At 41.3% G+C, this 16,332-nt stretch overlaps 1 non-coding gene across 1 annotated transcript; it reads left to right on the top strand.

Moving 5' to 3' along the window:
* Positions 1–16,024: 16,024 nt before the first annotated feature.
* Positions 16,025–16,131, top strand: LOC115701636 (small nucleolar RNA R71). The gene has a single exon (XR_004008628.1). It is a non-coding gene; the product is annotated as a small nucleolar RNA R71 (small nucleolar RNA).
* The last annotated feature ends 201 nt before the right edge of the window (positions 16,132–16,332 follow it).

Genomic DNA, 16,332 nt, shown 5'->3' with positions numbered 1-16,332 from the left:
CTCCACTCGTACCGACGTGACAGGGTTGGGTGGTTCGAAGCCTAAATACATATCTAATGTAATCTAACAGGCTTCCTACATGCACGCTAAACATGTAATCTACATATGCATACTGTTATACTAATCTTACTCGGATTCCGATTTCGTGTGTGCCGTCAACCCGACCGGAACCGAAGCCGAACGGCGGACATCGGCTCCTAAACCATAAAAATCACAACGCTATAAGTGACACGCTAAATCACTTCCCGGGGACTAAAACTTGAAACTAAAAGTTTCCCTATCGATAAAAAGCATGGCAATACCCCTAAAAACCCAAAAACGAGGAAAACTAGGGTTCTAAAAAATCCCCAACCTAAGCAGATGGCCGTTGCCCAACCGGAATTCCGGTTCTGGGAAATTCTGAACCCCCATCCGGAATTCCGGATGCTCAACCAGAATTCCGGTTCCTCGCAGGCAGCAACCATAAAATCTCATAACTCGACCAAATCAACCCCAATTGGTCCCAAACTTTCCAGACCTGCTCTATAGGTCCCAAATGACATTTCTAAAGCATCAAACCTACCCAGAAACCACATACACAAAATATGCCATTGGAGCTCAAGCTTTGAGTTCCAAACTCAAGCTTGAGCAAAACCACCTAACTTGCAATCAAACTAGCTTAGAACCTCTTAAACTAGCATAATATCACCTCTGCAAACTAACAAGAACAACAGCAACAACACAGAACATAATCACAACATTTTCCTTCCAAAATTCATACTTTTTCACATAAAAACTAAAAGCTTAACAATCTAACCTACATGCTTTCAACATAGCTTAAATCCTATCAATTTAACATGCTTTGATCCTCATAAATCAACAACAAAAGACAGCAGCAACAATCACATAGAAATCCAACATGCATCATCACATTTCATCATTTTTTTCAAGAAAATTAAAGAGAAAGGAACTAGGAAGCACATACCACAACAAGAGATCACTAAAGCTTGCAAACTAGGGCTTGAAACACCAAAGAAAACCAGCCTTTGCACCCCCAAGGTTCAGCCGAAAATGGAGAGGAAGGAGAGAGAGTTTTTTTTTGGAAAATTTCAATTTTCTTTCTAAGTGTTTTTTGAAAAAAGAATTAAATAAAGATGACCCATTAACATAACCATTTAATAATTCCATTTCAGCCAAAAGCCATTAAATAATAAACATTTACTTTCCAATTAAAGTCACTAAAAGACAAAAAGTCATTGGGGCAAAAAGACCATTTTGCCCCTCCATTCTAAAATCACATAAAAATCACTAAAGGGGTATTTTTGGGAAATTCTAAATTCCCGGCCACTCCCGACATTCCCAATGTCTAAAACCCGTCCCCAAAATACTAACATACTAAGTTGTGATTTCTACTGAGCCAAACGCCGCGTTCCAAAATACCGGACACCGGAAATGCGAAACATAAAAGCTACCGATAACATACTCATGCATATCTGAATTCCATAAATATCCATAATAAATTATTTAAATAGCTATAAATAATTTCATGATTAACATAAATAACTGCTAATTTCCAAATTAACTAAGCGGGCTTTACAACTATTCCCCCCTTAAAAGGATTTCGTCCCCGAACTCTAACCTGAATAACTCTGGAAATTGAGCTCGCATATCTGATTCTAGCTCCCAGGTGGCTTCTTCCACCTTACTGTTTCTCCAGAGAACCTTGACCAACGCTATGGTCTTATTCCGAAGGACTTTATCCTTTCTATCCAGGATCTGCACTGGCTGTTCCTCATAGGACATATCTGACTGAAGCTGAAGACTCTCATAACTGAGTATATGAGAGGGGTCTGAAACGTATTTTCTCAACATTGAGACATGAAATACGTTGTGCCGTCGATAAAGCTGGAGGCAATGCTAACCGATATGCCACTTGACCTATCTTTTCGAGAATCTCGAAAGGTCCTGTAAATCTAGGGCATAACTTGCCTCTTTTCCCGAAACGTTTAATCCCCTTCATCGGAGATACTCGCAAAAACACATGGTCCCCTACTCGGAACTCAACATCCCTACGTTTCGGATCTGCGTAACTCTTCATGCCTTTCTGTGAGGCAAGCATTCTAGCTTTTATCTTCTCTATTGCCTCATTGGTCCGTTGAACTGACTCTGGACCTAGGTATTTTCTCTCCCCTGTCTCATCCCAGTGGATAGGGGATCTGCATTTTCTACCGTACAACAGTTCGTAGGGTGCCATCCCTATCGTACTCTGGTAACTGTTGTTGTAAGAGAACTCTATCAACGGTAGATATTTACTCCATGAACCCTCAAAGTCCATAACACAGGCTCTCAGCATATCCTCCAATATCTGAATTGTCCTTTCGGACTGACCATCTGTCTGAGGATGAAATGCTGTACTAAATTTTAGCTTCGTACCCATTGCCCGTTGCAAACTCTGCCAAAATTTGGAGGTGAATTTCGGATCCCTGTCCGAAACTATAGACTTCGGTACCCCGTGAAGTCTCACTATCTCTTTGACGTACAGTTCTGCCAACTGATCCACTGTAAATGTTGTTCTGACCGGCAGAAAATGAGCAGATTTCGTAAATCGATCCACCACTACCCAAATGGAGTCATACATACCCGTGGTCCTAGGTAACCCGACCACAAAATCCATCGAAATATCCTCCCATTTCCATTCTGGTAGGGTTAGAGGCTGCAACAACCCTGCTGGTCTCTGATGTTCAGCCTTGATCCGCGTCGACACGTGAGGCATCTCGATACGAATTCTACCAAATTCTTCTTCATACCGTTCCACCAGAAGTACGGTTTCAAGTCTTGGTACATCTTGGTGGTGCCGGGATGCAGAGAATACGGGGTAGAATGAGCCTCCTCAAAGATCTCGTTTCTCAAGTCCACCTTTGCTCGGGACACAAACCACGGCTTTATACAAAAGCATCCCACTATCCGACACCGAAAAGTCTTTGGCACGACCGGCCAATACCTCATCTCGGATCTTCACTAACTCCGGATTCGTCGTACCGAGCAACCTTTATTCTTTCTAACGGATCGGATTGCGGCGTTAAGTTGTGAAGCCGACCTACCACAAACTCAATCGGACCTAACCATATCCTCTGCTAGCTGAGGTGAGATCTGAACCATGCTAGCCACTTGCCCGGGACCCTTTCTGCTCAGGGCATCGGCCACTACATTGGCTTTCCCGGGATGGTAAAGAATCTCACAATCATAGTCCTTCACTAATTCCAACCAACGCCTTTGTCTCATGTTCAAATCTTTCTGAGTGAAGAAATACTTGAGACTTTTATGGTCAGTATAGATCTCGCACTTCTCCCCATACAAGTAATGCCGCCAAATCTTTAGTGCAAAAACCACTGCGGCCAATTCTAAATCATGAGTCGGGTATCGCTGTTCATAATCCTTTAACTGACGGGAGGCGTAAGCGATAACCCCATCGGCTTGCATCAATACGCACCCCAAACCCTGTTTGGATGCGTCACAATAGACCACGAACTTCTCCTTGTCCGAAGGCAAAGCTAGCACCGGAGCAGTAATCAACCTCTGTTTCAGCTCTTGAAAACTAGCTTCGCATTTATCTGACCAGATAAATCGCTGATTCTTCTTTGTAAGCTCGGTTAGGGGCATTGAAATTTTGGAGAACCCCTCCACGAACCTACGGTAGTACCCAGCTAATCCCAAAAAGCTTCTGATCTCTGTCACTGTCTTCGGTCTCGGCCAATCCCTGACGGATTCAATCTTCCCGGGATCCACCTTGATCCCATCTTCACCCACAATGTGCCCTAGGAAGGACACCTGAGACAACCAGAACTCACATTTCTTGAACTTGGCGTAGAGTCTATGTTCTCGAAGTCGTTGCAGTACCATCTGGAGGTGTAACTCATGCTCCTCTTCTGACTGAGAGTACACGAGGATGTCGTCGATAAACACAATCACACAGATATCGAGGAAAATCTTGAATACCCTATTCATCAGGTCCATGAATGCTGCAGGAGCATTGGTTAGTCCGAATGACATAACCAGGAACTCGTAGTGTCCATACCTAGTGCGGAAAGCCGTCTTTGGAATGTCCTCCTCTCGGATCCTCAACTGATGATAACCCGAACGGAGATCAATCTTAGAAAAGACCGTCTTCCCCTGAAGCTGATCGAACAAGTCATCGATCCTAGGTAATGGATATTTATTCTTCACCGTCAGCTTGTTCAACTCCCTGTAGTCGATGCACATCCTCATAGATCCATCCTTCTTCTTCACGAACAAAACCGGGGCTCCCCAAGGTGACACACTGGGCCGAATGAACCCTATGTCAAGCAACCCCTGGAGCTGAATCTTCAATTCCTTAAGTTCAGCTGGAGCCATCCTATACGGGGCTTTAGAAACCGGATCCACCCCTGGTGCCAAGTCAATCACAAAGTCAATCTCCCGATGAGGTGGTAACCCTGGAAGTTCTTCGGGAAAAACGTCCAAAAATTCCCGAACCACTCTGATGTCCTCTGGCCGAATAGTGTCTGGCCGAGTGGTGTCCACCACCACGGCCAGAAACCCTAAGCACCCACCGTGCAATAATTCTCTCGCTGACATAGCCGAGATCACCGGGATCCGAGATCCCTGAACCGAACCCACAAACACGAACGGTTCTTCACTTTCCGGTTGGAAGACCACCATCTTCCTCTTACAGTCAATGCTCGCCGAATATTTAGATAGGAAATCCATTCCTAAAATAATATCGAATTCGACTAAGCTCATCTCTATCAGATCAGCGCTTAACTCTCTACCATCTATCCTGATTGGCATAGACCTAATCCACCTATTGGAGATAACCAATTCTCCGCCAGGTAACAGGGTTCCAAACCCTGATTCATATCTATCAAAGGGTCTACCCAACTTACTAAGGACTCTGGCCGCCACATAAGAATGTGTAGCCCCGGAATCAAACAGCACTGAATAAAGCGAGTTGTTAATAAAAAGCTAACCTGTAACAACTGATGGGCTGGCATCTGCATCAGCCTGCGTGATAGCGAATACCCTGGCTGGAGTGGGTATCGCTGGAGCTCTCGGTGCCTCTGGCCGGAGCTGGGGACATTCCCTCTTGAAGTGCCCGGGCATGCCACAATGAAAGCATCCCTGCCCCTTGCACTCTCCCCGATGATGCCTCTTGCAGCTAGGGCACTCGGGGTAGGAGAATCGGGTCTCATTACCACCGGGACGACTCCTCCGTTCCGGTTCCCCGAACCTCTTGTTCGGCTCGAGCCGCCGAGCGATGGGTGCCCTCTTCCTCCGATCAATGGCCGAACCACTACTCCCCGCCGAAGCCCGATGCGGGAGGGGTAGGAGCTCCGCCACCAACCGAGTATCTTGGGCTGAATCTGACATACACCCCACTGCGCCCTCAGCTCGCAGTGCCTTCTCCACCATCTGAGCATAGGTGGTGCTGTCGTCAGTGGTAATCATCAGGTCATGCCTGATCTTGGGATTCAACCCGTCCAGATACTTCTCCTTCCTGCTGAAGTCGGTCGGCACAATTCTCGAGGCTAACCTCGCCAGCCCACAACCGAGTAGTATACTCAGTGACACTCATGTTCTCCCGCTGGGTCAGGTGAACGAACTCTTTCCTCTTGGCGCTTCTAACCGCCTCATTGTAGTATTTCGCGTTGAAGAGTTCCTGGAACCTTTCCCAGGTCATGGTGGTGACATCGTGAATCTGAGACACCATGTCCCACCATACCAGGGCATCCTCCTGGAACTGAAATGTGGCGCACACCACTTCGTCGTTACGGTGACACCCATGAAGTTCAAGATTCTCGGTGATCACCGTAAGCCACCGCTCGGCTTTCGATACATCCGGACCTCCCGGGAATACGGAGGTGCTTGCTTCCGAACCGCTCATACAAAGGTTCCAATCTATGGGCCGCCACTACCATCTCGGCACAGGCGGCGAGGCGGTGCCACCGGAACTACCGGCACCGGAACCGCAGAGCACCCCGCCGTCTCAACCTCCGAATCTCGAGGTCTTGTTCTTCGATCCGGGCTTGCATCTCCGCAAACCGCAACTCCCGATTCGGGGCTCCCCGATCGGGCTGGGGAGCTCGGGCAGCTGTGGCGGGTTCTCATCACCCCGACCACGAGCCTGCCTCGGGGACCTCTACCTCGGCCCTAGCGGTGGGGGAAACTGAGCTCCCTCTCCCTGATTCGACCCCACGGAGTTGCCCTGACTCCTGGTAGTCCGCCTGGCGTCCATCTAATTAGAACCGCCTGCGAAACCAAGAGTTGGCATATCAGGTCGTATTCAAGGCGAGCTTACTAATGCCGCTTAATTTGGAAATTAGAAATGAAACATGCGCCTATTCTAGTATCAGGCTACTAACATGCTCCCTAACAGGCTTTTCTTTTTCATAACTGAATAAAATAAACTACTAAAGCAATAAAGGCTTACTGAACCGTGAACCGAGCTAACTGGCGATGATGATTGTACATGTCGTGACGATCTTCGGAAGATAACACAGCGGCTACGATACCAAGTTGTAACACCCTAACTATCTTAGGCGTATTACGTGATTTTTAAACGTACTGTGCAGCTCGTTGCTAATCAACGAGGTTTATGGAAAAACGTGATTAATTAAAATTTTGCTTTTTCATTAAACTTATAAACCATTTTGCAAAAAGTCTCGGGATCCCGATTTATAAAAATATTTACAAACGTTTTTACTGTTCAACTTTTACATCAAAATAAAGTCGTCTAACGACAGTTACAAAATCTCAGCCCTGTATCCCGAGGATCGTACGCTCCAGCCTAACCGCCCCGACATGTACAATCTCATAAGCTCGCTCACGGTCCATCGGCAATCGCCTTGCCTTTACCTACACATGAACGTAAGCGTGAGTCGACGGACTCGCAAGAAAAGCATAATAATATCATACATAAAACCGATCGCCGTGTCCAACACGATGCCGAGTCCCGCCATCGCCATGTCCAACATGGTGCCGAGCACTACCGCCATGTCCAACATGGTGCCGAGTTTTGAACGTTCGGGGGACGGTACTATTGACAAGTATCCTCCGATCGGTCGAGCCGGTCATACTCATTCTTGGTCATACTCCGGCACTGTACCGACGGGATAGGTCAATAACCTTTGAACCACCAACCGGTGTCGGCTGATCGGTCGAGCCGGTCATACTCATTCTTGGTCATACTCCGGCTGTACCGACGTGACGGGGTTGGGTGGTTCGAAGCCTAAATACATATCTAATGTAATCTAACGGGCTTCCTACATGCACGCTAAACATGTAATCTACATATGCATCTTGTTATACTAATCTTACCCGGATTCGATTTCGGGTGTGTGCTTGGTCAACCCGACCGGAACCGAAGGCCGAACGGCGGACATCGGCTCCTAAACCATAAAAATCACAACGCTATAAGTGACACGCTAAATCACTTCCCGGGGACTAAAACTTGAAACTAAAAGTTTCCCTATCGATAAAAAGCATGGCAATACCCCTAAAAACCCAAAAACGAGGAAAACTAGGGTTCTAAAAAATCCCCAACTACAGACCGGTTGCCCAACCGGAATTCGGTTCGAAATTCGAACCCCCATCCGGAATTCCGGATGCTCAACGAATTCGGTTCCTCGCGAGCGGCAACCATAAAATCTCATAACTCGACCAAATCAACCCCAATTGGTCCCAAACTTTCCAGACCTGCTCTATAGGTCCCAAATGACATTTCTAAAGCATCAAACCTACCCAGAAACCACATACACAAAATATGCCATTGGAGCTCAAGCTTTGAGTTCCAAACTCAAGCTTGAGCAAAACCACCTAACTTGCAATCAAACTAGCTTAGAACCTCTTAAACTAGCATAATATCACCTCTGCAAACTAACAAGAACAACAGCAACAACACAGAACATAATCACAACATTTTCCTTCCAAAATTCATACTTTTTCACATAAAAACTAAAAGCTTAACAATCTAACCTACATGCTTTCAACATAGCTTAAATCCTATCAATTTAACATGCTTTGATCCTCATAAATCAACAACAAAAGACAAAGACAACAATCACATAGAAATCCAACATGCATCATCACATTTCATCATTTTTTTCAAGAAAATTAAAGAGAAAGGAACTAGGAAGCACATACCACAACAAGAGATCACTAAAGCTTGCAAACTAGGGCTTGAAACACCAAAGAAAACCAGCCTTTGCACCCCCAAGGTTCAGCCGAAAATGGAGAGGAAGGAGAGAGAGTTTTTTTTTGGAAAATTTCAATTTTCTTTCTAAGTGTTTTTTGAAAAAAGAATTAAATAAAGATGACCCATTAACATAACCATTTAATAATTCCATTTCAGCCAAAAGCCATTAAATAATAAACATTTACTTTCCAATTAAAGTCACTAAAAGACAAAAAGTCATTGGGGCAAAAAGACCATTTTGCCCCTCCATTCTAAAATCACATAAAAATCACTAAAGGGGTATTTTTGGGAAATTCTAAATTCCCGGCCACTCCCGACATTCCCAATGTCTAAAACCCGTCCCCAAAATACTAACATACTAAGTTGTGATTTCTACTGAGCCAAACGCCGCGTTCCAAAATACCGGACACCGGAAATGCGAAACATAAAAGCTACCGATAACATACTCATGCATATCTGAATTCCATAAATATCCATAATAAATTATTTAAATAGCTATAAATAATTTCATGATTAACATAAATAACTGCTAATTTCCAAATTAACTAAGCGGGCTTTACAACATTATAGAAGGCTTTACCAAATTATATGTGTAAAAAATTTCAATGAGCAAAAACGTTCGTACAGTTATGATGGGAAAAGGTTGCATCGTCTCTTCACTTTTCCTCTGTCAATGAGAAAAATATCAACATATGATTTGGTGAAGCCCTCTATAATTTAATACCTTTGGCCACCCCGTGCGTCCTTTCCTATAATGCGCGAGCAAAAAGATCTGTCCTATAAGCCCATAACAACCTGAACAATTTCTCCAATAAAACCCTAACAACACATGTAACCCAACAAAAATTGTACACAACTACATTACTTGAAAAGAAATTCCTACGAGTGGAACACCTTTCCACAAAAAAAAAAAAAAAGAAGTGGCTCACTATGTCGATCGACCTTATAGTTTCTTGTACAAATAAAAATGTAAAATTACCATACAACCTTCACCATAATAGCTTAACTGTTGGAACTTATTTTATCAAGATCTAGATTTACTAACATGTATGTTGATTATAATTCTATAATCTGACATCCTAAATATGAATTTCCTAAAATAATGAAATACACACATATAAAGTTATAAAAAAAACCTTACATTGGTTGCAGCGGAGTATAATGTCTCCTTCCGTTTAGATCTCTAACCCTTGATCATTTCTGTTACAGAGTATGATCAAGATCTAAACCTATATATTCTTTTATTGTTGAAATTCTTCACAATCTTTCACAAGGGCCTGAGTATTGACTTTTGTGTGGGTAATTCCTCAACTCACTATAGGTCATGAAAATTTCAAAGGAAGAAGAAGCGTGTTTTGAATTCTAAGAGACTCTCTCTTTATTTTCTAAGTTGTCTGACAAAGTCAAGACTAAGTTTTTCATTTGCTTTGAAAATAAGAGCATCTTATTCTATTTATAGGATTTCATCGAGGGTTAGGTTTAGGAATGAAAAATAGGGGCTTTTTTGCAGATCGGGTCGGAGCCCCGACCCGATGGGGCAATCCCGCCCCGAGATAATCGGGTCTCTATTCGGGTCTTTGCCCCGTCCCGCCTCGCCTCGGTTATGTTTGTTTCGGGTCAGGGCTGCCCCGATTCAGTAATATCATTAGCTTAAAAAAAAAATCCAATTACAATTCTTTTTATCCGTAAATCTCTATACTGAAAAATCAAAGAAGTCGTTTCACTTGACATGGCATTATAAGATTCTTCCTTTCATTTTCATTTTAATGTTCTCATATATATATGTTAGTACTACTCTTAATTTCATACAGTATGTATATATATCCCTTGCAGTATAGCAGTTATATATATATATATATATATGCACACGTACAAAGACAATTGATATATATACTTTGAGACTTCATGAATTTTGAAATAATTGATGCATATTATTACGTCTATATATATACTCACAGTATGATTTGTATTCAAAGTATGATCGATAGTTACTGCACTCAATCTGAGGTATAGTATACAGGGACCCAAATATTTCCCAAATATTTGAGTGTTTTTGAAAAAAAAATCAGGTCAGACCCGATTGTTGTGAAAATTTATATACGCAAGTATACGCAGTCACACAAGTAATAAAGTGATAAGTAAGATCGTCTCCACAGGGATTGCAAACAAAGTTTGATATAAAATCAACTAATTACAACTTAAAATAAAAAGAAATAATATGCAAATGGTTGAGTAATGATTCAAAATTAAAAATGACATGAATTAAACTTGCTAGAATTAAACTACTGCTACTAGAAAACAAATTGGTTGCAAGATAAAAAATATAATATGGCAAAAATGGCTTGAATAACTAATTCCTTCTAGTCAGGTTTTTTTACAGTCAGTACAACATTGGTTCAGCATTACTTCAGCTTTCTGCACAGAGATAACAACAAATTCCTCTAGGCTTGTGAGAATTTTCCAACACTCACAACTTCAATTCTACCATTTAGCTTAATATATTCCTATATCAAACCAGCAAGCAGAACACTATTCAAGCATTAATTTGGTGAGTTATGCAAGGCAAATGAAATATTCCTATCCCACTTACAAAGAAAAGCCTAAGTCTAGGTTTTCACTTGCTTCATTCAAGTTGAACTACTAGATCTAGCCCTTCCGGTACAAGATCTAGCTTAGCAAATTGTTATTCATGGCCAAGAAACAACAATCAATTAAAATGAAACTCACTTGAATGAACAAAGGCAAACAAATACTAAAGTAAGCTTCAAATTTAACCAAACCCAACTTAGAAGTTCATAGTCATTCAAGCCTCAAAAGCTTAGCTCATATTCAAATAAAAAGTTAAAATCCAAGCTAAAAATACTACATCCATGGCTGCTGCCCAAACTTACAATCTAAAAAAGTTTTGAATACTAAGTACAAACAACAATAACCAAGAGAAAAATAAAGAAGACTATCAAGAAAGGGTAAAAGAAAATTCAAACACTAGGCTTGGTCCCCTCTTCTTTCTTCTTCGTGTACTTCCTGCTGCAATTAAAACTCCTCCATAGAAAAAATGGCAGCTGCCCCGTACTGTACATACAAGATGATGAAGATGACTATGGTGTACTTCCCTTTCCTTCTCTTTTTGTTGTTGGGTTTTTAGGGTACAAACTTCATACCCCAAAATAGAAGCCCAAACTTTTCCACTTTGGCCCACTAGGGTTAGACCCCTTTCTTCCGGAGTCACCGGCTGGTGCAATTTGAGTGACTGGACCGAAGTTGCTGAGGTGGATAAGTGAAATTCGTGTTTCCACGTCACTGCCAGGATGCTGAATTCACTTCAGCATTGCTTTAGCATTGCTTCAGCAATCAGCCCAGTTTCAGCTTGTGCTCCTTTTCTTCCTTGCTTCTTTTACTTTTACCTATCAATTTAATTCCTCATTTTTCAACAAAATAAGCACAGTTAATTGGAAAAACACACCCAACAATATCAATATTTACAAAACTTAAAGGTTAGATTACTAAATAGAAAATAACACTAAAACTAATTAAAATTAAGCAAAATAAACACATTTTCACTACTCTCCTCACAATACTTTAGTTTAAAAGCATAAAAATCAACTCTATAACATAGAGTTATCACACCCCAAACTTAGAGTATTGCTCGTCCTCGAGTAATGAAAAATACAAAGAACTAAACAATAAGAACAGAAAATGACAGTGACACTAACACGCTTGCAGTAGAGAAAATCTTGCTCTTTCACACTTGGTCTAGGGACGAAATTTGCTCTCAGAATTAGATGAAATGGAAATGTAATTAGTAGTAGTGAATATGCCTCGAATTTGTGTGTTTCAACAGAATTTTGCATGCTATTTATGTCCTTAAAACTTATCAAGAGTGATTCGATCAAATAAGTGTGCAAATACTTCCCACCAACAACTTGAATTTCTATAACAACCACCTTTGATCCTCAAGTTTAAAGGTTTGCTTCCATAAGTTGAATTAGTGCAATCCTCTCCACTAATGTAGCTTAGCTTTACAACTTAGATCAAAAGGACTTGACTAGGCTTGAATGTTAGGCTTGGGTTAGGGTATGGTATAGGATGTATTTAAGCTAGCTCAATACCTAACCACTTCACTTGTCAAAAACCGAGTCTCTTCCTTAATTTTTTTTTTCTCTTGACCCTCTTCCCTAATTCAATACTCACAAGTACTTGATATTAAAATTGACTTCTCTTGCTATGTTTATTCTCTTCTTTTTTTTTTTTTTTGAACTAAAATGGGTGGAACACCCCAAACTTAGTTGCAAGCATATGTATTTTTTTTTTTTCATTGCTGATTTTTTTTTTTTTCATATATTAGAAAGACATTTATTACTATATTATACTTATATAATAAATAGCAAGAGAAGGTTAATTGAAAGTTCATACTCATATACTTTGTGAGCTAATTCCCCCACCCCAAACTTACAACCCAACATTGTCCCCAATGTGGCTAAAAGTATAACCTTGAATTAGCTCGCCACAAGTTACACTCACCGCACTCACCCCAAACTTAATGTGAAACTTGGCTCTTGACAAGTGAGTAATTAAGTTAGGACATATGTGGAAATGCAAATTAAGATTGGCGTTAGATGTAGGATTGGGTTGCACAACAATAATAGGCTAAATGGCTCAAACTTGGGTGACTAGGGAAAAATTGAATTCATAGGGAAGGTTAGAAAGGCTCAAACGTCCAAAGATGGCCTAAATCATTTCTAAGTTATAAAGCTCGCTAGGATTTCGCCTCAAGGATTACACTAGCTAATTCTAGATGCTTAAACTCTCTCAAAGCGTTGGCTATTCTAAAAACTCAAAGTATGGTGGGATAACACAAGCACACAATTGTTGAAAGCATTCCTCATAGGCTAGCATGTAGACAAAAATAACACTTAAAATTAGCATTTTCAACACACAAACCAAGGCACTCCACAAATGGAGGAAAATGGATATGTTTCATCATCGAGCGCTACCCTAAACCAAGCTGAAAACACAAGCAGTATTTTTCTCATTTGCAAGCTAAAACATAACATCACAAACATGACAAAACAACATGATTAATACACATCTAATCCACATAATATTTATTACTCACACAACTAAAGACGACAATAAAAGTAAACTAAGTAAACAATCAAACACAACCAGCAATAACAATTTAACTAAGGAAAAAAAGAAAACTCCCTCAAGATTTGAACTCTTCCCCACTAGAGTCTCTGCTTCAAAATGCTGAAGCGATGCTGATCCAATGCTGTACTGGGACCTACTGCTTCAACATACAAATTTGCTCACACCATATTGCAGCAGCCCCTTTTTTCTGTCATTCCCTGCTTTGCACCAGCAATAAAGATCACCACACAGCAAAATCATTAGTAAATGTAGGAAATTAAAAGTTATATATATATATATATGTAATTATATAAGTATGTATATACTAATTTTTTTTTCTTTTTCTTCTTTTCCTCTTTTTCTTTTTTTTTTCTTTTTCTTCTTTTCCTCTTTTTTTTTTCTTTTTGATCTTTTCTTTTTTTTTCTTCTTTTTTTTTTAAGGGGTGGCACACCCCAAACTTAATTGTAAATACATATATATATATATATCTTTTTCAAGGGGTGGCACACCCCAAACTTATTACATAGCATATATATAACTAAATATAATCTTGTTCCTCCGCTCTTGAGTTGCCCAAATGTGATTCACTAAAGCCATGACAACCCGAGACCCTTCTTCCTCAAGCCTCTTCCAATGTGATGGAGGTCTTTGCTCGATCACCCTCACCACCCCCAAACTTCACTCCTTGGCCTTTCACCAAAAATTTTCTTCTTGAAAGTGCATCACGTAGTTCTACCACCCCATCGGGGTACACTCTCACCACCAAGAAAGATCCATCACACCTTGAATCTAGTCGTCCATGAGTAGCCTTCGTTAAAGAGTTAGCAAAAATCACTTGTTGCCCAACTTCAAACATTTGAGACCAAAATTTTCTACTAAACTTCTTTTTCTTTCTCTTCTTTTTGGGTGGTTTTTTAGGGTCAAATGATGTTTTGTCTTTGCTTTCTTGCGGCTCGTGATCCTTAGCAATTTCTTTAAGCGGAATCTTCTTTCTCACCTTCTTACTATTTTTGAATTTGGACTCCTCAACCATGTTAGGATCCATATCTCCAATTGCTAAGCATTCTCCTATTGCATCCGGAGCACGCATAGGATGAAAGACCTTGAATGTGGCTTGCTCATCTTGAGCTCTCATGGTAAGCTCTCCCTTTTCAACATCTATCAAAGTTCTTCCCGTGGCAAGAAATGGCCTCCCTAAAATTATTGGAACTTCCCTATCTTCCTCATAGTCAAGAATAATGAAATCGGCCGGAAAAATAAACTTATCCACTTGTACCAACACATCTTCAATTTTCCCTTCCGGATGAGCCATGGAACGATCAGCTAATTGCAAAGTGACTGTGGTTGGCCTTGCTTCTCCAATTCCCAACTTCCTAAAAATAGACATAGGCATGAGATTAATACTAGCTCCCAAGTCACAAAGAGCTCTTCCAACATCTCGACCCCCTATAGAAATTGGAATTGTAAAGCTGCCCGGATCTTTCAATTTGGGCGGGATTTTACTTTTCAACATAGCACTACAGCCCTCCGTCAAAGCAACCGTTTCAAACTCGCCAAGCCTCCTTTTCTTTGTCAAAATATCCTTCAAAAACTTCACATAAGTTGGCATTTGCTCCAAAGCTTCCACTAATGGTATATTGATGTGGAGCTGCTTTAGAACATCAAGAAATCTCCGGAATTGACCATCGTCTTGTTGCTTCTTGAACCGTTGAGGAAATGGTGTCGGTGGCTTTTGCAAAGACTTTTCTGCAGTAGAATGCGTTGGATCTTTGTAACTATCGGGGGAATTTCGTTGAAGTTCTTGGTTTTTTCTTCATTTCCCCCTCTTTTTGGATTGAAGAGGGCTCTTTCCGCCCGCTGCAGCCACATTTGACTCAATTATTTTTCCACTTCTCAAGGTTACCGCTTTGCAATGTTCTTTGCAATCTCTTCTTGGGTTTTCGGTGTCACTAGGCAAAGTGCCTTGTGGTCTATTCTTCAAATCATTGGCCAATTGCCCCAATTGAACTTCAAGATTCCGAAGAGATGCTGCTTGGCTTTGAATTACAGCGTCATTCTTGGCCATATAATCTCTCATTAAGCTCTCCAAAGAACTAGTTTGAGAGCCTTGAGGTTGGTGAGGTTGTTGAGGTCTTGGTTGTTGAGAAAAACCCGGTGGGAATGATTGCTTTCCTTGTGTTTGTGCTCCACTTGAACTTGCCCCTTGACCTCCCCCTGAAAAGTTTGGATGATGCTTCCATGCCGGATTGTAGGAGTTTGAGTATGGATTGTTGTTGCGGTTGAAGTTTTGATTACCCACATAACACACCGAAGCTGGATTTGAGGGGCAATTTTCAAAAGTATGCCCATCACCACAATACACACAAGAGATTTCTGCCCTTTGAATGGCAGCGGCTGGTTGTACACTTCCTCCCATATTCATATTCTTCAAAATGTTGGTCATTGAGGCCATTTGAGCGGTTAGAGCGGTCAAAGCATCTACTTCAAGAACACCCGCTACTTTTCGGCTTGTAGGAGCTCTATTAGTTGACCATTGATAGTTGTTGCTAGCTATCCTTTCCAAAATCTCAAAAGCTTCATTGTAAGACTTGGAAAGAATGGCTCCATTAGCCGAAGCGTCCAACACCATCCTAGAAGCCGCATTGAGACCATTGTAAAAAGTCTCAAGTTGGATACAATGGGGAATACCATGGTGTGGGCACTTCCTCAACAACTCCTTGAATCTTTCCCATGCATCACTAGTAGTCTCATCTTCCAATTGTTGAAAGGACATGATCTCGCTTCGAAACTTTGCATTTCTTGTTGGAGGAAAGTACTTTCTCAAGAATTTTTCAGCCAAGTCATTCCAATTAGTCACCGAATCGGGAGGAAGAGTGTTAAGCCATGCTCTAGCCCGATCCTTCAAGGAAAATGGGAACAACTTCAATCTTAAAGCCTCTTCACTTACTCCTTGTAGCTTGAAAGAATCACTCACCTCCAAAAATGAGCGAAT

This window comes from Cannabis sativa, chromosome 3 (assembly GCF_029168945.1).
Source record: "Cannabis sativa cultivar Pink pepper isolate KNU-18-1 chromosome 3, ASM2916894v1, whole genome shotgun sequence".
NCBI lineage: Eukaryota > Viridiplantae > Streptophyta > Magnoliopsida > Rosales > Cannabaceae > Cannabis > Cannabis sativa.
This window is presented reverse-complemented; position numbering and strand designations above follow the sequence as displayed.